General features: G+C 43.8%; 1 protein-coding gene across 4 annotated transcripts in view; it reads right to left on the bottom strand.

Annotated features, from left to right (window-relative positions):
- Window positions 1-24,962, bottom strand: part of STK33 (serine/threonine kinase 33) — a 1,224,797-nt gene that overhangs the window by 967,309 nt on the left and 232,526 nt on the right. The window lies entirely within an intron of this gene.

Below are 24,962 nucleotides of genomic sequence, written 5' to 3'. Positions count from 1 at the left end.
TGCTCCAGTTTCTTGGATTCCCTGTCCGGTGGCAGGGGTTACTGAGCCTGACCGTGTGGGTTGTGGCCTTTAAATCTGTTGTTGTCCCTGGGCCCAACCTACTATGGGTCCTGAGAAACTGGGCCAAGCCCTTTCAGCACTTGGCTAGTAGGCTATAGAGCCGGTCACACAGTCCAAGGCTTTTCAAGAGGGAGGTAGGTTTGAGTCATGTACAGGAGTAAGTCTCAAAGTACAAATAGTAACCACAATAAGTTGATTGTCCAGTCAAATACTTGTTTTTAAGGAAAAAGGTTGAATTTTAATATAAGCCCACAAAGCATAGAGACAACACACTAAATAATATCCATAGTCTCTTAAAATCAGCACCCTAGTATTGTCCTGGGAAATATCACAGTCTCTATGTCCCTGCTAGTTGGGGCTGGTTATTCTCCATTAAGTAAGTGAGGCGGCTTTCAGCTGTGGCACGCTAGTCCCAATGCAACAAGGTCCAAGTTTGGCCTTCAGAGTTCTATACGCTAAGTTTGTGCATGCCCATGGCAGACATGACTGCCTGTGGTGGTACTCTGCGATCAAGGGAAGACCAGGGTGCATCTTAGCAGCTCTGGTCTTCCAATGTTGATGGCCCGCAACCGCTCAAGACCGTGACTCTCACAGCCTTTCCCAGATAATGCTTTGGACCTCCTCAGTCTTTAGATGGTTGGTATCAGACGTCCACTCCAGGTCTTCTTCAGCAATTGGTAAGTGTCCTTAAAACAGCCTTAGTATGTTGATTTAGACCAACATCACTGTCTCCATGGCGGCCCCCCCTGGCAAATGGGGACCGCTGATTTTACTTACATAAGGGTGTTAGCTCTAGCTTTACAGTGGCCACCTCCTGGCACACAGGGCCATCGACAAGAGCAACAGTCCTAGTTTCACAGTGGCCCCTTCATGCCAAACTGGTCTTGCCAACTTTGCTAGCACATGGTCAACAACCCTAGTTTCACAGTGGCCCCCTCCTGGCACACGGGGGTCATGGACTTTCCAAGAATAGGCAAGCAGTGTGTTCTCGCAGCTGTCCTGACTGGAGCGGGCATGTCTCACATGGCTCATCGGGATCCACGTGACAGGATCCCCACTAGGCCTTGCTCCCTCCACGCTCTCTCTGACAATTTTGCAATGATCTCATGTGTAAATGAGCAAGTGGGCCATTGACGATAAAAGATGCCTTGGAATACCAGAGAGGAAAATAACTGATTTCCTGTTGGCCGATGTTTCAATTGAAGAAAGGATAATGCTACATCTATGGTGACTCCATCATTCCTTGCTAGCCAAGTGGCAGGACTGGAACCTGCTCCTGTAGAAGTTAAATATAGCTCTGCCATCAGGTACAACATTTGTGTGTGAGGGGGGTGTGGCCAGCAACAAGGCTGGGTAGTCGTGCTTGTTCAGAGCTCCAACAGCCTTATTTATTTATTTTAAAGGTTTTATATAGCGCTGGCTGGACCTGGAGGTATTAGAGTGCTTTACAAAGTGAGTGTTGTACTGGTAAAACACAGTAGTACAAAACGTGGATTTCACGCAGGTTGAGTTACAAGGTACAGTTAATATAATACAATTAACAAGAGTCAAGTCGGTGAGAAATAGTAACATAAATACAATGAATACAAGTAGTCAGGATTATATACAGTAACATGTAGATGGAGGGGGGATACGTGGTAAGGGATGGAGGAGGGATAAGTGGTAAGGGATGGAGGGGGAATAAGTGGTAATGGGTGACAGGTGGGGAGGCATGGATAGGGTGAGTGAAAGTAGGCACAGGGAAGGGCATTAAAGACTGAAGGGAGGGAATATGGAAGGGTGGGTTTGAAAGGCGGGGAGAAGAAGGGAGGATAAATGGAGAGAGGAGGAAAAGTTAGGGAGAGGAAAGTATTAAGGACCCCAGTATATGTTGAGCAGATGCAGTTTGAGGTCTTTTTTGAAGCTGATGTATGAGGGGTTGCAGTATAGGTCTTTAGGGAGGGCGTTCCAGATGGTGGGGGCATTTCCAGAGAAGGAGCGGGATAGCGTAGTTTTCTTTTTGGTCAGTGGTGGGATAAGGAGGAGAGAGTTCGTGCTTCTCAATGATCACGAGCAGCCCGCTTTGTTGAGTTTACAAGTGAAATACCGTGGGTTCTCTTGATGAAGGGCTTTGTGCGTAATGCATGCAATCTTGTAGGTGGATAGACCTTCTATGGGTAGCCATTTAAGGGTCTTAAGGGCAGGGGAGATGTGATCGAAGCGTTTACCGTCGGTGATTAGTCTGGCTGCTAGGTCGTTCCTTTGGATTACTGGCGCCCCAACTGGTGAACTCTCTGCCCCTTCCACTTCGGGGAGCCACTAGCTTATTAGCCTTCAGAAAGGACCTTAAAACCTGGTTGTTCCCCCAGTAGGCCTCCTGTGTTTGTTGTTTTATTTTTATCTGTGACTCTTTCTCTTTTAATGTGTTATGTTAGTTTACTGCAGCCTTATTCAATTAAAAGCGCCGGGACACTCTTTTTGAGTAGCCGTGCGCTCTACAAAAGCCATTTTAACATAACATAACATAACATAAAATGCCCAGAGTCCTAAAACCACCAACACCAGGTCAGAAAAAATACCAGGAGGAAGGCAAAAAGTTCAGAGATGACCCTGCAAAAAGGGCCAAGTCTAACACAACCCCCTTCCAGCCTAAAGCCAGGGTTGACTAATCAGTACCTTGATGGGCTGACCTGCTTGGGGCGATAGAACACGGACGCGGGCCCGCAACTGCAGGGGCACAATCCAGTTCTACGCCAATCTGAGCTCATGTGGCTCCCTCTGTCTAAGCTCCCAGGACCATCTAAGCTACCCCACTGGGACTCCCTAGCTGTCCGCAGCCAGGACCAGGCCATCCAACTGTAGTTTCCATACTCCACTCTACCTCTCATTTTTGCAGTCCTATACTGCCACTGATCCCTTAACCCAGGTTCAGCACCCTCAGGCTGATCAGAGGTCACAGGCGAGGCTCTCTTCCCCCTACCTCTACTTCTGGGGTTCCGCACTCTCCTCCTAGGAGAGGCACCCACAGAACACAAAATTGACAGGACGCTGGAATCAGCCCTCTCATACACTTCTCCCACCAGTTCAAGACCTCTCTCCTGCAACTGGTCTCCCAACCAGGATCTAAACCCTCAGGTTCAACCGGGGCCAGAGGCGAGAACTCCCTCCCTCTGCACCCCCTTCCAGAGTACTGCACCCTCCCACCTGGAGTGGTACCCTCAGAAGACAAAACGGTAGGGACACTGGTTACTGATGTCCATCCCTCCGGGTCAGGAATAACCTGAACGTGGCCTCCCAACCCAGGGACTACACCCTGTGGCTGAGCACCTGCCTGGCACACCAGGACTTCCTGGGGAGCACACATTGCCCCCTTAAAGTTAACACATAACTCATGTTTTGCATGACAGTCTGCCTGGCGCTGATCTCCCGACCCCCTGTCAATCTGAAAATGAGCAAAGACCCCCAAAACAGTAGTGGTATCACCATGGTCACTCCTAGGAGGCTCAGCCCTTATGGCTGGCCCTTAGCCCACTGGCTCTACCACTGGGGACCGCATTATCCTCTCACCCTCCATCTGGACTCCTGCACCCTCCACTTAGGAGGGGCACCGCCAGATACCAGAACTGGTGGAGCTCTGCTTACAGACACTCTAGGTTCTCCTGACACTAGCAGATCCCCCTCAATTGATGACCTACCAGTACAGCCTGGGCTTCCCACCTGGTGCTCCCCGAAGGCCTCTAGGCCCTGAAACTGGGTTTTGGGCACTTTGGGAGACATCTCATTCTCACTCCTTCTCCGCAGACACATGACGTGAGTCCCTACACCCCTCCCACTACGCCGGGACATATCTGGCCTACTAAGAACCTTTCCCACAACTCTTGGTTGGGATATACCTGAGCCACTCCCTTTAGGGTCACACCCCAATGCCTCCTCAGACCCTCTGGCACTCACCCAGAGGTCTGCCTCCCATGCAAACTCCCTGGGATCAGAGAAATCACACTCCAACAGGTGTTGGCATAACCCTGGAAAACAACAACGGATCATATGCTCTCAGACAATCAAATTGAACAGCCCTTCAAAATTGTTTGCCGGGCTACCCATCACCCAACCTTCCAGTGCATCACAACATTCATCCGCAAACTCCCCCCAAGATTGGTGAGACAGTTTCCAGCTGCCCCTGAACCTCAAACTATACCCTTCAGGTGTGACACCATCTTCCTGAAATTAGGTGCCATGCTCTGGGATATGGGAGTGGGACTTCCTACACTGGACTCACTTTTGCCGCCACCAACAGACCCCACCCTCACTGGTGAATCCAGACCATTAAAACTACACTCAGGGGGCAACCTATCCTGCAGAGCTAGCTTGTCTCTGGTGAAAGCCCTCTCTGTCTACGCCATCCTCTCCTGCGCTAGAACCCTTTCAGTCTAGCTTTTTCCCCTCCACCGATGGTTGCGCTAGCTCTGCACCCAGCTTGGCATGCTCCAATTTGAGCTTCTCTAACTTAGCTGGTGCTCCCTTTCTTCCCACTCTATCCACCCACTTCTGGGGACGAGATCAAGGGATGGGGCACTGCTCCCCGGCACTGGGCCCAGCAAGGGACTCCTTCTATACGGGGTCCTCACTATCTACTCGCATCCCTGCCCTGTCATTTTCTTCCCCCTCTTCAGACTCTTCATGCCATCCCTCATAACCACCACTTAGGTATGTGGAGAGGTAATCTGCGGGGTCCCCCAAGCACTCTACGACTATTGCGCTGCGATTGCTTCAAAGAAGAACAGTTTTCTGCGTAAGTTGCCTTCTATTGGTATCTTCCTTTTTCTGCGGAAACTCTTTAACTCTTCCTCAGTGTACTCCCACAGGTTATCCTCATCATAGATAAACCCCACCCTGACAAGATACACAACCCACAGTGTAATAGAAGAGACCTAGTCATCAGAGCTGATGCAGGAGTCCTCAATTCACAAATGACACGAGGAGAAATTAAAAAAAATCTGAAGAAATCCCCAAACACGTGATTGTCTATGCAGAGTTTGTAGTGCAAACAAGCGTCACTGTGGTAATGGGCAAACGCAAGTCCTGTCCCCACCGCTGACAACCAACATTAGAAAAGGGATTATTTCTGGTAGGCTAGGGCATGCCCCTAAGCCAGGCAGAAACCACCACTCTAGACAGGGCAAGGAAGTTACACGCTAAAGATAACCCCTGCTCACCCCCTTGGTAGCTTGGCACGAGCAGTCAGGCTTATCCCAAAGGCAATTTGCGTTTGCGCAACACACTCACACAGCAGTGACACACTAGGCACACCACAAAAGAAACTACACACGAGGTGATATCAAAAATAGCCTTTGCATTACTCATAAAACACATTAGAACGCAATCACATATATACACTGCGCCACCTGGCACTTGGTATGACTTTACAGGGGATTATATACATTACAGGGCCAATCGGGCCTCTGCCATAATATCACCACTCAAAGTTAGTGAAAACAAACAGTAACTACTGGTGAAGGTGCATCTAGGCAGGAAGATAATAGAACTTCCTAGTATTGCATGTTATGCAAGACATAATCACATTAGGCCCATTTTAGGACTGTACCTTATCAGCAGTGCACGGGAATCACTTATTTGGTGCACCCATTACCATCACCGCATAAAACATTATACCTAGACAGAATTTAGCAGTGCACTACAGTCTCCTTTGTTAGTGTATGCTCTGGCCCGATACACACCACAGGGGTGGCAGAGCCAGCATTATGTAAGGCAGGCACAGTTCTATTCAGGTCCAGGTGCTACTCCTCCCACTACTCCAAATGCAGATCGGACTATTCAGCCTTGCGCTGACTCACCCAGCCCCTCTGGAGCCACTGCACCTCCCCAGCCCCTGTCATCCAAAACCAGACATGCAATACACATCAGGTAGGCACAAAGACACATAAAGAGCACATGCACTTTAACACTGAACAGCAGTGATAAAGTGCCCAGAGTCCTAAAACCACCAACACCAGTTCAAACAAAAAACCAGGAGGAAGGCAAAAGTTCAGGGATGATCCTGCAAAAAGGGCCAAGACTAACAGGATTATTATGTTGAGGGCATGTGAAACAAATGGCAACTTCCTTTAGTGCCTTCCTAGTTATATGAGATACCACTTTACAAGGGACTGATAGGTAAATTAAATATGCCAAACAGGGGTAGACCAATCTTACCACATTTACCATAGAGAGCACATGCACTTTAATACTGAACAGCAGTGATAAAGTGCCCAGAGTCCTAAAACCACCAACACCAGAACAGAAAATATACCAGGAGGAAGGCAAAAAGTTCAGGGATGATCCTGCAAAAAGGGCCAAGTCTAACAGTGATGGAGCAAGGTGGAGAAACAAATGTTTGTGTACCCCTTGCAAAATCACACTTCATACTCATAACTTGAACTAATTGAGTGATGTGTGAAATTAACCAACCTAGAATAAAAAGTTGCACCTACACAGACATACGTGGGAACTCATTTTGCTTATGTTGCAATCATAATTAACTAATTATGTGATTTTGTCGTGTCTTGAACTAATAAGCAGCTTTGAGATAATGAAATGCGGCATAAATGTGCTTTTTGTTTACGTATTTTGTGGCAAAACATGAAGGCAGGTGAGCATATCACGCATAAATGTTGCTTATTTCGCTAGGTAACTACAAATAGGGAAAACCTTAGTAAGGGGGGAGGTAAACAGAAGGGTTAGAATTCCAAAATTAACGTTCATTTGTGTTTGTTTCTATGATAGTTCCCATTCTGGCCTGTGAGGCCTAGTGAAAACATGGCTGTTTTAAACTGCGAATAGCAGATGAACTGAGCATGCGCAGCCCAAGTCCGAGTTTGAATGCGAGCTGCTTGTGCCTGAAGTGAAGGCAGTTCAAGGACGGTGTGGCCTGGAAGTCCAGATGGCTGCCAAAAAGGATGAGCATAATGGTTCTGAACGTGAGAAGATTCCATGAAGTTGCTAATTGAGAACGTGACTAGGCCGGACATTGCTTAAACAAAAAACCTTTTAAAATGTAGCTGACGGAAGAAAAATGAATATTGTAATGATGAGGTGATGCTCATCCACCCCAAATTGTCCAGAACTTGAATTTAGGCTGAAAGTTACTCTTTTAGATAGAGCTAGTGTAAAAAAAAGTGCTGGTTTTACTGAGAAAAAAACTTCTTTTCGATTTCCTCCCAAGATGCTGCTGGTATGCTGATTTTCCTGAGATATCTATTTTCTTTGAAAGAGAGATACACTCTAGCTGAGGGTGTTAGTTAGGGAAGTTAGGAGGAAAAAATGAATTTTGGGAACTATCTGTCTTTTGCTAATACTTGCATTTCTGAAATCTAAATAAAATGTCTATTTCTGAATTTTTCTAGAAAATAAATGAAAATAACTGTTTGAGATAAAACTCTTATTCCTTTAAATGTCGTTTTTGAATAAAGAAATACATAAAGTGAATAAACTTTTAGACATGCTAAATTTGCTTTTAATAAAAATTGGATAAATGGAGAATTAAGCTGGTCTTGAGTTTTCCTACGCCTAATTTTTTACTAACAGATTAGTCGACCACAGTGGTGGCGTGTCTAAACAAATGTTTTGTTGATAAAAAAACCATGGTAAACTCATTTAAACCTCAGGTGTAAATAGTATAAATATCGAGTTTTAGTTTAGACACTCTGCTATGATACAGCAGCTCTCCTTTGAATCTCACCGATCCATGAAGTAGGATGAAAGTGTTTTGTGAGTGACTCGCAGTGTTATGGCCCCACTAATGAGTAAATGTATGATTTTGTACTTCAGGGAAAGGTGACATGGTTTTAGAAATTATTGCCGGAGTAGCGCTGCATCAGTAATTAGCTTGGTAGCAGAGCATTGGTTGCTATAGAATTAGCTAGGATTATGTATAAAGCGTTATATAAGGGTTTTTGATGTACAGAATTATGACTAACATCTGTTGAGTTCGTATTACATTACATGTAGTCCTGAAAAGGCTTCCAAGGATTGCGTGAAGCTGGTCACTCTTTTTGCAGGCAGAGGAAGTGTGGCAAGTGAAGTCGCACATTGCATAGTCTGTTTCAAAAAGTAGTATCGTCGTATACTGCAGTGGTATCGTCGTATATCACAAGTGGTGTCGTCGCACATCACTGGTTTAGGGACTTTCCGTATGAAAGGATAAATGCATAGCGAGGACAGTCTATAAAATCTTAGCCTTCAAGTACAGGGATCATTGGATATCCGGATTTAAAACTTAATGCTGGGAGAGTAATAGAGCTTAATCCGAGCTTGAGAGAAGGGTAAAGTAGAGAAAGTGGTGCTACTTTATCAGCAAGTGTAAAATTCTGTGGTACAGAAGAGGTGAGCGCTGTCTACTGGAAATACAGAATGAGAACATTCTATCACTTTGTTTAGCGAAACAGACGAATGGAGTTGTTTTGTGTAAGTTACTAACCGATTCAGTTGAATATCTTGTAAATACAGCTTCTCGATAAACCTGGTAAAGGAGAGGTCAGTCAGCGCTGCAGAAGCCGGAGCGCTGGTGATGTCAAAAGTGTCGCGCAGGGATTGGTCCTCGTGACCAGGACAGACCAAAGGCTGATTGGTGCATCACGAAAAGCAGCGAAACTATTGGTTGAGCACAAAAAAAAGACGTATCTTGTTCTAATTGGTGCTATAGTGTGAACCGCGCTGCGATAGGTTGGTGTTACAGAACAGCAACAGAATAGTACGCGATCTTTTGAAAGACAGGGAATTTACAGAAAAATCGATTACTATTACGAAGAGGAAAAGAAGAAACCTTCGTGGTTTAAGAAATTGAAGAATGTGTTTGTAAAGGACAAGACTATAGTCACAAGAGAGGGAAAATTACTTCCTCCGCCGAAAACGCCTGCTTCCTATATGTTGTCAAAATATGGTTACCATACGTGTGTTTGGTTAGAGAATTGGGTAAGATATACCAGAAATGATGGTGTGTTAGCTTTTCCAGAAGGAGGATCTTTTGATGTGGCAATTTTGAGAAATTTTAGAGAAAAGATGTTGAAACTTGACCCAAGACCTAGACCGACTCAGTTTGAAGCTTTAGTTGAATGGGAAGATGAGATGCATGAATTGGAAAGTGAAAGGTTGAAAGGACATATCAGACCAAGAGATAGATTTCGTAATTTATGGGGAGAGACACATGAGAGTAGAATGCGTAGAGTGAGAAATGCTGACATGTGTTATGGCATGTATCCAGTCAGATTAGTGGATGAATATGAATGGCGCAAATGCACAGAAAAGAGGAAAAATGTAGAAGCAGGGAAAGAAGGTTATGGTGACAGTGAATCAGAGAATGTTGTGCTAGAAGAAATATTAAATAGGAGACCGCCACAGTATCAACCAGGTTCTTTATGGACTACACCTAATGCTCCACCCGTAGATGAAAGAATTAATAAAACCCCAAGGCAATTTTCTAAGAACCAAGACTTACCGGTACTCCCAAGCAAATTAACCATCGAGAAAGTGTAAATAGGGTAGAAAAACGAGTTGAAGAACAAGCAAGCACTGCTGAATATATACGGACTACAAATGCATTAACAGAAAAGATACTAGAGCTTACGAAAAACATAGAAGCAGTAACAGTCCCAGTAACGATAGGACCTGTAATTCCAGTGTTTGAAAACCAAAGAATAAAAGAACCATGTTTGACAATCCCTTTACAACAGTGTTTGCAAAAGGTGAAGGAAAATATTTTTCCAGATTTGTCAGAAATCAGACGAGCGAATAATTTAAATCCGCCTGACTTAACTTTCAATCAGAGTTTACCCTATAAATATGCAACCGGAGCAGAATCTGACTCTGCTACACCTGAAAAGAGCATAGAGAAAATAGATTTAACGCAAACCCCTGTAGGACCATCAGAGCAGGAATTAAGTGATTGGATTAAAACCCTGAAATTAAAAGAGCATGAACCCAAAATACTGGATGTAGCGAGATTAAAAGTCAATATGGAAGAATTAATTATTGGAACAATTGGAACAGACAGATTAAAAACGTACCAAGATGATGAATTTATGTTCATGTGTAAAATAATAACATGGAAAGCGAAGTCTGTACATGATCAATTAGAAGGATTGGCAAATGAATTTAAAGTAGAATTTGCAAAGAATAAAACATTGCAGAAATCCTATAGAGTAGATTTTTCAGAAAAAGACATTGAAAACATGAATACTGCCGGAAGGTTAACCCAAATAAAAGAATTAATTGTGCTGTTACGGAGATGGGGAGATGTGAATAAATGGTGAATGAAATGGGCAAAGAAGAGAGAGGAGGCTAGTGATAAATCCACATTAGCGTTGCCAGTCAGAGAAAAGGAGACAGTCGCAAATGAGTTCCCTATGAGAGAAATACCTGGAGGAGGATATGTGCATGTTCCTTGGAGTAGACAGGATATATTATCATTTACAAATGATTTCCCCAGATTGAGAGAAAAACCAGTAGAATGGTATCAACAGGTAGATCGATTTGTGAAAGTTTCAAAAGTGCTATAGGTTGATCTGGATGGATTATTTGATATAGTTGTGCCAGCAGATTTGTGGACCGAGTGTAAAATAACTGTAAATTGGCCAAAAGAGGAATATCCTCCAGACAAAGCAACAGGTGCCCCGTCACCTGAAGTAATGCGCAAATACGAACAAGTGATTGTATTTTTGAAAAATAAAATTCCACCAAAAGAAACAGATTGGGTCAAAATAGACAGAATTACACAGGAACCGAAAGAATCTGTAAATGCATTTTATGAAAAATTGTTGTTGGTATTTAAACAATACAGTGGATATTAAGAGTTGAGCGAAAAGGACATGAGTCATTTTCTAACAATTTGTGTATGGATTAACACCAGAAATTGGAGATATGATCAGGCATAGTATGATAGGATGGCAATCGAGCACTGTAGATGATGTTTTAAGAAAAGAAAAATATTGTAGTGAAGAGATCGATGCCAAACAAAAGAAGTTAAAAGAAAAGGCTATGTGGGCACAAGTGAAGGTAGCAGAACATCAAGTGGCACAATTGGAAAATAAAAATACTGATGCAAGTCAGGGAAAATTGAAAGGAAATTTCAACAATACGAAATTAGTAGGAAATATAGAAGAGCGTAAGAAAAATTTCCCTTGCTATAATAGCGGCAGAATAGGGCATTGGAGGAAAGAGTGCAAGTATCCACCAAGAGTTAATCCAGAAAATACATCATTGAATCCACAGCTGCAGCATGAGGTAATTCAACAGCAACCGCAACAGCAGCAGATAGTTAATCAGCAAAAGTCAGGTGCCACAACCGCCACTTCCACACAGTGTAAACCAACAGAGATACAGGGCAGAGACAGGATTCGGAGGAGGCGAGCAGGTAAATAGATCGCCCAGAGTGAATGTGAGTCCCCAGTATTGGTTACAAGAGGAAGGCGGAAGTGAGTCGGATGAAAGTTTCTGATGGTGCCTGAGAGAGGGAGAAGAGTGTGTCCTTTGAGCCACTCTCGAGGTAGATCAGTCTGGTCCATTTGTGAACGGAAAAGTGAATGATGTAGAAATAACTTTCCTAGTGGACACTGGTGCTACCCGTTCTACTGTTAGATCAGTGGAAGTCCAAAATCTTCCTCTCTCGGGAGAGAGTATCCAAGCTGTAGGTGTAGCTAATAGACGGATTAAAACCTCCTTGACACAACCAGTTGAAGTAGAAATTGGAAATTTCAAAGACATGCACCGATTTGTCGTGTGTGATAGTAGCCCAGTAAATCTGTTAGGACGAGACATTTTGTGCAAGATGAACTGTGCCATGTATTGTTCACCGGATGGCATAGAGTTGCAAACCCCAGATGAAGATAGCCTGTATAAAATGACTATGCTCATGATTGAGGCAGAACAAAATAAATTGTTCCCTGTGTTTGATCGAGAAAAGATACCTGATGAATTAAAAAAGGTAGTGAAAGAGAAAGTGTGGGATTTCACAGGAGAATATATTGGGTTGATGAAAGATAAGATAACAGAAGGTGCGAATTACCCGAACATTCCCCAGTACAAAAGGACAGCAGAAATAATTGAAGGAATAACCCCAGTGATAAACAAAATGCATACTGAGAGAAATAGAGAGTAGTCCTTGTAATTCACCGATAATGGGATTGAAAAAGCCAAATGGAACCTTTAGAATTGTACAGGATTTGAGAAAGGTTAATAAAATAGTTGTCCCATGTTGTCCGATTGTACCAAATCCAGCAGTGATTTTATATCATATTCCCAATGATGCAGAATGGTACACTGTAATCGATTTGTGTAATGCATTCTTTACAGTTCCACTGCAACCAGAAAGCCAGCCAATATTTGTGTTCTGATACGGAGATCGTATTTTGGCATGGTGCCGAATTCCTCAAGGGTATACTGAAAGTCCACCTATCTTTAATCAGTTGCTAAAGAAATCATTAGAAAGTTTGAGCATGCCTGGAGAGTCTGTATTGGTTCAATATATTGATGATCTTCTAGTGGCATCGAAGACGAAAGATGCATGTGTAACGGATACCGTTGCATTGCTAAATCATTTGGCAGAAGAGGGACAAAGTGTCTCCATCTAAATTACAATTTTTTCAGAAAGAAGTGCAATACTTAGGTCATAAGATTGCCAAAGGAATAAGAAAAGTCACTGCAGAAAGAATTAAAATGATACAAGGGATGCAGTCACCAAAAACTCAAAGACAAGTGAGGATGTTCCTGGGAATGGAAGGTTACTATAGACAGTGGATTAGTGGATTCTCACTGATTGCAAAGCCATTGCAGAGATTAACCAGAGCAGATATCAGAGACCCTATAGTACTGACCAAAACTGAGATGGAAGCATTTGAATAGTTAAAAACGAGTTTATGTGAAGCACCAGCTTTAGGGATGCCTGACTATGAAAAAGAGTTCGAATTGTACTGCAGTGAACGAGAAGGATGTGCATTGTCAGTACTGATTCAGAGACATGGAAAACTGAGAAAGCCAATTGCGTATTTCTCCGCTGTTTTAGACCCTGTTGCAAAAGCATTGCCAGGTTGTCTGAAAGCAGTAGCAGCTACACGCGTCAGTCTAGAAGAAAGTGAAGGAATAGTGATGGGATTTCCTGTGAGGGTGCATGTACCTCATTCTGTGGAGATTCTCCTCACTAGGACAAAAACACAGTACCTGACCAACAATAGGATGACAAAATACAAAAAGACAATTCTGGGAGCAGAAAATGTGACAATCTCTACATGTGTAAATGTGAACCCTTCTACATTATTGCCTGATACCATGGAAGTTGAGGTGAAAAATGAGGTTGATCACAAATGCTTAGATGTTCTTGAATACTGTACCAAACCAAGACCAGACATCAGAGATGAGCCATTGCCTGAATCTGATTATGTGATGTTCGTAGATGGTTAGTGTCTGAGAACAGATGAGGGTGTTTTGAGTGCAGCATATGCCATTTGCACAGTGGCAGATGTACTGGAAGCTTCTTGTCTGAAAGGGATTCCTTCTGCTCAAATAGCAGAATTGATTGCTTTGATTCGAGCATGTGAACTGGGAAAAGAAATCAAGGTTACCATAGCGACTGACAGTCAGTATGGATTTGGGGTTGTCCATGACTATGGACAGCTGTGGTCCCAAAGCGGTTATTTGACTTCTGCAGGATCCCCCATACGTAATGCAGAATTCGTGAGAATGTTGATTGATGCAATTCAACTGCCTGACAAAATAGCTGTGGTGAAATGTGCAGCTCACAAAAAGGGGGATGACTACATCACCCGAGGTAACAAGTATGTAGACTCAATTGCCAAATACTGCTCTAAAAATCTTGCATCCATCAATTGGGACAGGGAAAAGGAACATGTTTCAAGTCCTTTAATGCTAACAACAGTAGTTGAAACTTGGCAGGAAGTGAGGCAAATGCAGGAAGAAGCTGATGAGGAAGAGAAAAATGTCTGGTTAAAAGCAGGATGCAGACAAAGAGAGGAAGATGAAATCTGGGTTTACAAAGATGAGAGGACAGTAATGCCGAGAACATGATCTCAAATATGGCCCGAATGTACCATCAATCAATCAATCAAAGCATTTATATAGCGCACTACTCACCCGGAGGGTCTCATGGCGCTGGGGGGAGGGGGTCCGCTACTGCTCGAACAGCCAGGTCTTGAGCTGCTTCCTGAAGGCGAGGTGGTCCTGGGTCAGGCGGAGGTGGGTCGGAAGGGAGTTCCAAGTCTTGGCGGCCAGGTAGGAGAAGGACCTTCCTCCTGTGGTGACCCTTCGGATGCGGGGGACGGCGGCGAGGGCGTGGCTGGTCGATCGAAGCTGGCGTTTGGGAGCGTAGAAGTTGAGGCGGCTGTTGAGGTAACCTGGGCCTTGGTTGTGTAGGGCTTTGTGTGCGTGGGTGAGGAGTCGGAAGGTGATTCTCTTGTTGACCGGGAGCCAGTGCAGGTCTCTCAGGTGTCCGGAGATGTGGCTGCGGCGTGGGATGTTCAGGATGAGTCGTGCTGAGGTGTTCTGGATCCGCTGTAGTTTCTTCTGGAGCTTGGTGGTGGTTCCGGCATAAAGGGAGTTGCCGTAGTCCAGACGGCTGGTGACGAGGGCCTGGGTGACCGTCTTCCTGGTCTCGATGGGGATCCACCGGAAGATCTTACGTAGCATGCGCAGGATGTTGAAGCATGACGAGGAGACGGCGTTGACTTGTCTGGTCATGGAGAGGGAGGAGTCCAGGATGAATCCCAGGTTGCGTGCGTGGTCTGTTGGTTTGGGTGCGCTGCCTAGGGCGGGGGGCCACCAGGAGTCGTCCCAGGCGGAGGGTGTTGATCCTAGGATGAGGACTTCCGTCTTGTCCGAGTTCAGTTTCAGTCGGCTGTTCGACATCCATTTGGCTACGTCGGACATCCCTTCGTGGAGGTTGGCGGTGGCGGTGGCGGGGTCGTTGGTGAGGGAGAGGATCAGCTGGGTGTCGTCGGCGTAGGAGATGATGCTGAGGTTGTGCTGGCGTGCGATTGCTGCGAGGGGGCTCATGTAGACGTTGAAGAGTGTTGGGCTGAGCGAGGAGCCTTGAGGAACGCCGCAGATGACTTCGGTGGCCTCCGATCTGAACGGGGGGAGGCGGACTCTCTGTGTCCTTCCGGCGAGGAAGGAGGTGATCCATTCCAGTGCCTTCTCCTGGATTCCGACGTTGCTGAGGCGCTGTACTAGGGTACGGTGGCAGACAGTGTCGAATGCCGCGGAGAGGTCCAGGAGGATGAGAGCCGCTGTTTCTCCGTTGTCGAGCAGGGCTCGGATGTCATCGGTAGCTGCGATCAGGGCGGTCTCGGTGCTGTGGTTGGCCCGGAAGCCAGACTGCAAGAGGTCGAGGGATCCGTTCGTCTCGAGGAAGGCGGCCAGCTGCTTGTTGACGGTCTTCTCGATGACTTTAGCCGGAAACGGGAGCAGCGAGATGGGGCGGTAGTTCTTGAGGTCGGTGGGGTCGGCTGATGGTTTCTTGAGAAGAGCACTGAGTTCGGCGTGCTTCCAGCTCTCCGGGAAGGTCGCGGTGTCGAAGGAGGTGTTGATGATGTCCCGCAGGTGGGGTGCGATGACAGCGTCGGCCTTGTTGAAGACGTGGTGAGGGCAGGGGTCTGTCGGAGAACCAGAGTGGATGGAGTTCATCGTGTGGACGGTGTCCTCGGTGCTGATCGGTGTCCAGGCGTGGAGGGTGGTTGTGGGGGGCGGTGGTTCGGTCGTGGCGTGCGTCGGTTGAGTGCTGAAGCTGTTGTGTATGTCCGCGATCTTGTTGTGGAAGTAGGAGGCGAGGGAGTTGCAGAGGTCTTGCGAAGGGGTGATGTCGTTATTTCCGGGGTTGGAGAGCTCTTTCACGATGTTGAAGAGTTCCTTGCTGTTGTGTGCGTTGTTGTCCAGTCGTTCCTTGAATGCGGTTCTCTTGATGGCGTGGATCAGTTGGTGGTGTTTTCGGGTGGCGAGCTTGAGGGCAGTCATGTTGTCTGGTGTTGGGTTTCTGCGCCAGGTTTTCTCGAGTGCTCTGCAGTTCTTCTTGGAGCTCTTTAGTTCCTCGTTGAACCATGGGGCTCATGTTGGGAGAGATGCTATGCTTCGTCTATTCAGACAGACGTGGTACAATCCAAAGTTCAGAATGATTACTGAAAGCTTATGTCAAAGATGTCTAGTGTGTCAGCAGTTTAATCCAAACAGGAAAACAATTGTGAGTCTGGGAACTATAGGACGGGAGGGAGGTCCATTTACACAAATGCAGTTGGATTTTATAGAACTTCCACCTTGTAACTGACTCAGATATGTTTGGTGATCATCTGTTTGTTCTCTCGATGGGTAGAGGCCTTCCCCACAAGGAGAAATGATGGGCTAACTGTTGCAAAGTTACTTCTACGTGAAGTAATCCCTAGGTTCAGTTTTCCAGTGACCATTGAAACTGGCCCACATTTCCAGAATAAACTCATGCAAATGGTATGTGAAGCACTGGATATTCGCCAGAGACTGCATTGTGCTTACAGACCTGAGACTTCAGGAGTGGTTGAGCAAGTAAACGGAACAATTAAAAACAGGATTGCAAAAATGTGCTTGGCAACAGGACTAAAGTGGCCAGATGCCTTGCCACTTGTATTGTTGACCTTAAGAAGCATACCTGACAGAAAAACTGGACTGAGTCCACATGAGATATTAATTGGCAGGGTGATGAGACAAGCATTTGTACCAGTTGATATACTGTTAACTATTAATGATGACATCATACTGGATTACTGCAAAAACCTGTCTGACGTGGTGACTTCTGTGTTCCATCAGGTGGGAACTGAATCGAACACGAAAGAGAAAAATCCAGCTCATGATCTAGTTCCTGGAGACTGGGTCCGCATAAAGGTACACCGCAGATGAAACTGTTTGGTGCCTCATTGGCAGAGACCGAGACAGGTCATATTGGTTAGCACCACTGCAGTTAAATGTGCTGGAGTAAAGAGATGGGTGCATGCGAGTCACACTATCCGTGTGCCTGAACCTGAAAATCCAAATGAAGAAGGTGAAAGCACAACTGATTCTGACTCTGAAGGTGAACCAGAGAGAAGTCCAGATACTGAAGATCGACAGGAACGTCGATATCTGGAAGTATCAGATGCTAGCTCTGCGTCTGAAGGAGAAGAAGAAATTATTGAAGTACCGAATTCTGAAGATCAATCTGAAGATCGAGAATTGGTAGAGAATGACACCAGTAAAGACACTGAGCAAAGCAAAGATAAAACTAGTGACCAAGAAAATTCTGGAGAACAGTCTGAAAGCTCTGGAAGCAGGAACGAAAATCCTGACACTGGAAAAGAAGGAAAAACTCACGATAAGGATGAGATTCCAAGTACCAGCTATGGAGATGTTCCCAACAGAGTGAAAGAACTGTCAAAGGAGAAAACTGACTCTGAAAAAGGGAAAGACGTTGTAAAGTTTGTCATAAATGAAACTGTCGAAGACACTGAAAGTGAGACGGACGACAGTCCAAGAAAAAGGGCTTGGAGAGTGGAACATAACACCACAGAGCCTACGACAAAAAGAGTTTTTAAAGGAGATAATTGGCCTAAAGGAAATGATGGACTGAGATTTAAACTGGTTAACAAAGAAAGAAAGCCAGAGGACCATATTAATGAAATAATCAGTCAAAGAGAGTCATTGGGAAAAAGAATAGAAGTTGTCCAAAGGCCAAAAAGAGTGAGGAGACCAAATCAGAAGTACAAATCACCTGAATGGACATATATAATATTGCCTCCAATTGAAGAAGTAAACAGCAGTCAAGAGAATCTGAACTGCCCAAAGACAAATGGGAAAAGTGAGTAAAGAATTGAATCACAGAGAAAAGTGGTAATTGATCAAAGAGATAAGGTAAAGGTAAAACCTGAAACTCTGATAGAAGAAAAAGGCATTGTAAGTGAAAAGTGAAAACCTATAGGTGACAAAAGGTCGAAGAAAACTTGTTAGAAAAAATAGGTGTGTAATTTTTTTTTTTAAATGGTTAACAATGAGCATAAAACGAAATGTTCTATTTTTAGAAAATAGTGTAGATCATGTTTTATATGTACTAGATTACTAATATTGATATGGATAATCTTAGCTATTGTCATTCCTTTTCAGGATAACTTAGTGAAATTGAAACATAATGTGAGTTCAAGTGAACAAAATGTATAATCAAAGTCTAACAAGCAGCATGTATATAGGCCAGAAACACATCAGGATGGATCCATTAGTGATTACACTAAAAATAACTTTTCAAGGTTATTGTCTGAATATGTCAGGACAATGGATGCTAGTGACTTATGTATGTGTGAAGTTACCTGCATCTGTTTCCGAAGGGGTGACATATCACCACCTTCCGCTTACATATGGAGTCACGTGTAGTGTGATTGCAAGCCTGTTTTATCAAACAGGAAAATTAGAATATCATTATTCTAATTCAGATGAAGTTTTTGCAAAATTGAAAATCGATAATGCACTGAATAAGAAAAACCCTGCCACAGTTATGGGAGAATTCTTTTTAGAAATAGATGAATTGAGCCACGATTATGCTTTTAAAAATTATTTGACATGTAAAATGAGAGTGGAAGAGAAAGTATTTTTAGATATGGTTGAGGAAAGAAGAATTGCCTATAAACGTAAAGAAAAAGTAAAGCATGAGAAATCCAAATATTGGACATTTGATGGCGAAAATCTTGATGAAAGTAAATATAGACACTCCATTGTTAGGGAAATTTTGTATTAGGAGAGACACTGTGTATGACAATTATTTTGTGGAAGCAAGTCAATATAAAGATACTTATAGAATCCTAGGGGGTTGGGGATTTAAAGGGGGAAAAGATCTGGTTTTTCCTGGTATTTATTTCATTTGTGGAAACAAGGCTTAATATAGATTACCTGACCACTGGTACGGGAGTTGCTACGTGGGCTTGGTCTTTCCTAAAATCTTTCATGTAGATAGAGGTACTAATGGCATACATGAGATAGGTAAACCTTTAAGTCGTAGAAAAAGGGAGAGTGTAATAGAAATAATAGGTGATAGTTTTGGAGCACTGATACCAGCAGTGGGAATATCTTTCAATGCCAATCGAATTTGAAGATTGTCAATGATAGTAGATTGTTTTGTTATGTGGGAATCTAGGACCCTAGTGTAATTTTCCTGATTCATGCCTATATACAGGTATAATTCAACCAATCCTTATATAGGCATAGGAATCATTGCCTGATTAAGTCTTAGCCTGTGCAGCCCAAATACGGCATGGCTACTTTCACTAAACTCCGAGAATCCACAATGATTTCTTGGAAAAACCAGCCTTCAGCAGTGAGGGACTTCCCCCTGCTTGAATACTAATTTATCCAAGAACTCTTGGAATTTTCAAGGAACTGAGGCACTAGTGACGATTAAGCATGGGCGGATTTTGCGAATTGGCAATCCGCGACCTTGCGTATTTACGTATTCGCAATCCGCCAAATTCGCGAACTCTCGCGAATGTGCGGATTTTTTTTTTTTGTGTGTTCGCAAGGGTTTCTGCTTGTTCGCGAGGGTTGTGTACCAGTTCGCAATTGCGAACTTACTTGTCGGCTCGCAACAGCCTCGACTATGTTGTTTCTACGTCTGGTTCATCATCACAGGTTCACAGCACCCTCTGTTTCACCACTGCCACCCTCTGGTACATCACTGCCACCCTCTGGTTGGTTTATCACTGTAGATTATGGGGGTGAAAAAAAGCAAGCACACCTGCCCTGCTTCAACTGACATGAATTAATTTGGGGTTGATTAATGTGTCACTGAATTTAAACTTCCAGTCTGGCTGGCACCTGCTTCCTTATCTATAATTTGCTTCCTGTTGCAGTGCAATTTTTTTTCACAGGACCTTTCAGGAAGCACTACAGGGAATGGTTACTAATGAAAAGATTGAACTTTTGCACCTGCTGAGTGCTTTCAGTTTTGTCTGTAATTGCTTTCTGTTGCAGTGTAATTTTATTAACAGGACCTTTGTTGTATCCTTGTAGCTATTCTCTGATCCTGCTGTGAGGGTCAGAGCAGGGTCATAGAATAGTTGCAAGTAGGCAAATGAACTCTGAAGGGGCCCCTCAGGAAGCACTACAGGGAATGGTTACTAATGATAAGATTGAACTTTTGCACCTGCTGAGTGCTTTCAGTTTTGCAAAAATCCAAATATCCAGCAGCATCTACAAAAAGTAATCCTTCCAGGTCAAGATCCAAATCAAAGTGACCAGCACATGAAGAAAGCACTGGGAGGAGCCTGCTGGACAGGAACAGGAAGTTGGAGACTGTGGGGCACTTCCTTCCTCCCACCCCCCTCCCCCCCCAAAATGGACTCCTTGCAAAGAAAAAGTGCAGGCAAATGTCAACCTGAGGAGTTATTCTGATAAAAATCATAATTTTCAAGGTTTATGCTGCCTGCTGGTGGATTTCTTGTGCCCGCCGCATCTACGTGTTCGCAAGTGTTTACTCCCGCGAAATTGTATAGTATTCTAGTTGGCAAGTGCGACCAAGCAAAAAATCCGCTTCGCACGGATTTTACGAATTTTCGGCAAGTTCGCGGATTGCGAATTTGCAGAAAATACGCAACATCTGCGAGCGGAACGGATTTTACGCCCATGCTTAGTGACGATATTATGTCCAATCTTACGTCAAACTCGGCACCTTCAAAGTATAAATATGCCTACATTTGCCCAGTCAAACACACAGTGGTTTAGGAGCAGATCGACTAACTACTTGCCCGACGCCCTGCTGCTGCAAGTGCCGAAGGAAGCCGACCCTCCAACTGACGCACTGAGAAGACACTGTCTTTTCTCTTGCCGAGAAATCCAGCTCCGGTGTTTCCAGGCTACACTTGCGGGTTGCTGGGAGATCGAGTCCTGAGAGAGAGATACAAGTCCTCTATCAAGGTACGGAGCTGATTAGACCCTTGGAACAGATTCTTGGCAGAAAATTACTAGACTTAAGCTACACCACACTTACTCCTCCCTCGTACTAGACTTAGGTTAGGTACACCGGGGTAGGCGTATTTTAGAAGCACCAGTTGAGTACTTTTAGCCACTATTTTTATCTGTATGTATTTTATGCATTTTATGTATTCTATGTTTAAGGCTTAGAAACCATATCATGCTCTTACAGTACTATTTTATAATACTATTCGTATTATATGCATTGTACTTCTTAACTAGCATTACAATTGTAGCAGTGCATTTCTTATGCTTAAGAAATAAGACTGTTCAATAAATACTTTTATTGAAAACACCGTCTCTCTATTTCTAAGCAACTATGGTGAAACAAAGCATGCACATCTGACTGAGTTAAATAGCCGTCTATTGTTTCCGTGACTCTAGCGATACGTTTCATTCTGGGGAAACAAAGTTGTCATGTTATATGGTTGTCAGGGACTAATCCCTTCTTGTACTTTCGAGAAAGTTTCTAGTGACCTCTGAGCTAGCTGGCACTCACAATTAAGTCTAATATATTCGGCAGAGACCTAGTCGACATACGTCCTACGTCTAAGCTGCAGGACATATTATTCCAATGTGCAGAGCCTATTGGGAATATAGGAGCTACACTACAGTTTGTCAACAGACACAGCAGGTGGATTCTTAATGGTAAACACCAAAATGATTGCTATGAGAGCTATGGTAATGCAAAATCGTCTTGCTCTTGGCATAATATTAGCAAAAGAAGGAGGAGTTTGTGGAATTTTTAAGGTATAGCACTGTTGTACCTATATTCCAGACAAAAGTAAAAACATTGATTTTTGGGAACTATCTGTCTTTTGCTAATACTTGCATTTCTGAAATCTAAATAAAATGTCTATTTCTGAATTTTTCTAAAAAATAAATGAAAATAAGTTTTTGAGATTAAACTCATTCCTTTAAATGTCGTTTTTAAATAAGGAAATAAATAAAGTGAATAAACTTTTAGACATGCTAAATTTGCTTTTAATACAAATTGGATAAATGGAGAGTTAAGCTGGTCTTGAGTTTTCCTACGCCTAATTTTTTACTAGCAGATTCGTCGACCACAGTGGTGGCGTGTCTAAACAAATGTTTTCTTAATAAAAAAAACATTGTAAACTCATTTAAACTGCAGGTGTAAATAGTATAAATATCCAGTTTTAGTTTAGACACTCCGCTATGATACAGCAGCTCTCCTTTGAATCTCACCGATCCATGAAGTAGGATGAAAGTGTTTTGTGAGTGACTCGCGGTGTTATGGTCCCACTGATGAGTAAATGTATGATTTTGGACTTCAGGGAAAGGTGACATGGTTTTAGAAAATATTTACGGAGTAGCGCTGTATCAACAGGATTATTATTTTGGGGGCATATGAAGCAAATGGCAACTTCCTTTAGTGCCTTCCCAGTTTGGCTCTTGACAGGTTTTGGCCTATAAAAGCTGCCTCTATGAAATACACCTTCAACATTCACACAATTTACTCAGTGTGGGTTACTTTTATTCTGCACCTACTTGTATGTGTAGTTTTCCTTACATGTACACAACTCCCTTACAGCCACATAATTATCATGATATTGGGGTTTCAGAGTCCTCAATCATTTATATGAGTCATCTAAGGTGAGTAGCCAGGGCAGTATGTATCCTAAATTTGGGAATAAGGACCCTTAGTCTATACCCTATTTGTTGGTTCTTTTGGAGTTTATACTGTGAGTACTATCAGACAGTTTGTATTTTGCATCTGGGCGGCCCCTTTGGATGGCCAGTAGTCCAAGTGCCCCAGGCCTGCTGTGTATTCGGCATCTGGTTCAGCTCTGCACCAGGCATCAACTGCTCCAAGTAATCCCTGTCTGATTCTGGGCCCAACTCCAGCACAAGATCCTCTAGAGGCTTTTCACGAGTCTCAATACCCTTATTTTTCCCTCCGACTACCCTCAGTTTACCTTGCAAATGGCAGTGAGCGTAAATCCTCAAACTAGTGCATCAAGTAATCTCCTGCGTGTTCTACTCCTCTGCCTCCCAATCCGATTGCATTGGATAAACCTCTCTGCAGCCAGAGTCCTGTTTATTAATCCCTGTCCAACCACCAGCAGTGTCATTCCGCAGTGACTAAGTTCCTAATGATGTCTTTTCTTCATAAACTCTACTATTGCCTCACAATACCCTCAGATTTCCGGCTCTCTTGTAATTTTAGTTTGGTCTGCTATCTACAAACTGTGGCCTTGCTGCTAGCACTCATTTCTCTTTATTTTTTATATAAGTCAATTTATTAGTTTTCCAGCGAATACACATAACCAAACAAAGCGGTGTCTTTAGTGCAGTCAAGTCACAAACAGTAAATTTTCTATTTTACCATTGTTCATTCCTTCCCCTGTCAGTTAAGCCTTTATTCGACTTTCTTTTTTTTTGTTTTATATAGCGCGAACTCGACCCGAAGGTATCAGAGCGCTTTACAGGAGTACCAGTTGCGTTACGGAAGGACGCATTCATTTTGTTAGGCACAGGGAGAATAAGTGATTTGCCCAGAACAACAGTATGTTGAGCATCCCTGCTGAGACTAACCTTGGGCGGTGAACTACGCTCCGCTCAGGTAGCTTGCGAAGTTTCGGTAACTTCGCGGTTCGCGTAGAATGCCAAGTTGCCGAATACTACGCAATCTAAAGAGTAGCGTAGTTGTTTTTCTACCTTGCGCGCTCAATATGCGTTCTCGCGGGCTCGGTAACAACTTACCGTGATTCTGCGTTCGCCGACTCGATTTTCTATCCCGTTCGCATGCGCCACGAGGTTTGGAATCCGGCCGCATGATCCCGAGAGACTGTGCGAACGTGAACACGTCATTCGGACGCACTATCTTCCTTCCGGCGGCAATGTTGGTAAGATCGCGTTCCAGAACACACAGAAACTACAATCTGTCAAAACGTTCTCGAAAATGATCATTTTGCTCAGAAAAACTCCTCAGATTGTATTTTGGCTGTAGTCTTTTGTGCAAGGAGTCCTTTTTCTCTACTCTTTTTTTCAAGAGGAAGGAAGTGCCCCTGAGTCGCCAACTTCCTGTTCCTGTCCAGCAGACTCCTCCCAGTGCTTTGTCTATGTGCTGTTCACTTTCATTTGGATTTGGAGCTGGAGCTGGAAGGATCACTTTTTGTGTATGTCTGCTGCATCATATCATTGGATTGGATTTATTGAGGACTTTTGGATTTGAGATTTTATTTTACAAGTAAGTTGAAGAATTAGAGCACATGTTTGTTTGATTGGGGCTTTTTTACCTACATTTTTTGTGCTTTTCATCGTTTAAAAAAAATTATTGTTGTGGGTGGCCTGTACTTTCAGTAGGGGCCAAGTTGTATTTCTTTGAAATTTCAGCCAGTTGGCCCAGAGGTACCCATGGGTCCAACCGTGTTTCTGTGGTGTCTGTTGAATGTCAAGTTTTTAACATCATCGATGGCATTGGATTGAATTGCAAAATGTGGTTTTTGGAGTGGAATTTCAGTTTTTGGGTGTGTGTTAATTAAATAAGGGCTTTTCAGCCAATAGGTAACCCTAGGAGTTCATATAGTGATATAGGCCTGCTTGAATTCATTGTAAGTACTTTCTTGTTATTGTGGGTGGCCTGGCAATGTGGTGGCGGCCACTTTGTGGGACCAGCCACTGTGCTTTTGCCATAGGCCTCCAACCTTGTGGCCTACTCTGCCAGAAGGCCCAGAGGTACTACTCATCATCAGTCATCATGGGTGCATGAAAGTTAAACAATTGTTTTTGTGTTGTCTGTTGAATTTTAACATCATGTACGGCATGGATGGCGTTGGATTCAATTGCAAAATGTGGTTTTTGGGTGGAATTTCAGTTTTTGGATGTGTGTTAAATAAATAGGGCTTTTCTGCCAGTAGGTAACCCTAGGAGTTCAGCTCGCATAGTTT

Source organism: Lissotriton helveticus, chromosome 3_1, assembly GCF_964261635.1.
Source record: "Lissotriton helveticus chromosome 3_1, aLisHel1.1, whole genome shotgun sequence".
NCBI classification, from domain to species: domain Eukaryota; kingdom Metazoa; phylum Chordata; class Amphibia; order Caudata; family Salamandridae; genus Lissotriton; species Lissotriton helveticus.
This window is presented reverse-complemented; position numbering and strand designations above follow the sequence as displayed.